General features: G+C 42.9%; 1 protein-coding gene and 1 pseudogene across 1 annotated transcript in view; both read left to right on the top strand.

Moving 5' to 3' along the window:
• LOC119588168 overlaps window positions 1–1409 on the top strand; it is a 71572-nt gene that overhangs the window by 19832 nt on the left and 50331 nt on the right. The window lies entirely within an intron of this gene.
• Window positions 283–1386, top strand: LOC119587873 (annotated as a pseudogene).

Raw genomic sequence — 1409 nt, forward strand, 5'->3', positions numbered from 1 at the left:
ACATCTATGTGCACGTACATGTAATGAACTTTTTTGAGGTCAATTAAACGCTATGTAAGATAACGGTATGCACCGTAAGTAAAGTACCTGAGAGAAGAAATACAGTGCTTAGAATGAAGAGAATTTTCAAGGTTAACATATATTTTCAGTACAAAGGTTGCACATTTGTTATGAACACCTGCTCTTGTCTCTTTGTGCGGCGGGGGGGGGGGGTCGTGGCCGTCCGCTGCTTTGTCTTCGTCTGCTGTATAAAATAAGGCCAAGACTCTGGTGAAAAACACAACAAGCACCTGCCAGTTCTTCGCCAAGTGCTCCTGCGATCTCTTCAGAAGTGCGTCTACTCCCAGTCTTTCCAGCTGCAATCTGCTTTCTCTCAAGCGTCGCCATGAAGCCCGCAGTTCTTGGTCTCTTGGTGGTTCTCTACGCCGGCGCATACCTGGCACAGGTAACAACTCGAGTTTACTTTTCTTTGGTACGTCAGCGAATCTCCTGCATAAGCACACTGTGCATTCACATTGTAAGTTGCCTAAATATTACCGAAAGGCTTGCAAGCCCTGCATAACGGACACGGTAAATAAAAGATGTTGAAATGCAGGAAACCAAACTCTCTCCACCTCCTTCAAGAATAAAAAGATTGTTCTCTTTCCAGGACATTGATGACCAAAGCAAAGGCTGCACTGACGAAGAAGGCTGTGTCGAGGCTCCACAAGGTATATTACTGCACTCGTTTTTGCTTTCCTATTTACCAATGCATCTTTATTTTTAGTACAATTTTTCAATTTTTTTACCTCTGCATTGCTGTCAGCTGGCTCCATCGCCAAACCTTTCAGTTTTGCGCCAGACTGTAATGACATGCTTTTTCATCTTTGCAGATGCAGGAGAGCCACTGCACCGCGTTGCTAGACAGACCAACGAGTGTTCAAAAACTCCTGAGGACTGTAAACAGCTTAACGGAATTTGCATTCGTAATGGTGATACCTGTATCGGTGACACGCAGAAACAACTGTGTGAGGGTGAGGACTGCACCTGCTGCAAGAAACACGTGGCCAGAATACACCGAGGAAGTGTTCCGAGAAGAATGGCGTGTGCATAAACGTCATGGACGAATGTGTTGGTACAAAGAATGACACTCTCTGCAACAATGGCCACTGCACGTGTTGCATTCCTGCCTAGAAAACTTTCACCCTTTCGAAGCATCCCATTTCTGTGTCTTTGCAGATTTATAGATTTCAGAATCATGAATAAAATTCAGGATACTTCCATAAACTCTCATTGTACACAAATTTTTACCCGAATCTCCCATGCAATGTGTTCAAAATTAAAGTTTGTAAAAGTACACACAAAAAGAATAATAGTGGTAATGAAATAAAAGATACCAGCATCTTTTACGTTTCTTTATTTATCCACAA

This window comes from Penaeus monodon, chromosome 23 (assembly GCF_015228065.2).
Source record: "Penaeus monodon isolate SGIC_2016 chromosome 23, NSTDA_Pmon_1, whole genome shotgun sequence".
Classification (NCBI taxonomy): domain Eukaryota; kingdom Metazoa; phylum Arthropoda; class Malacostraca; order Decapoda; family Penaeidae; genus Penaeus; species Penaeus monodon.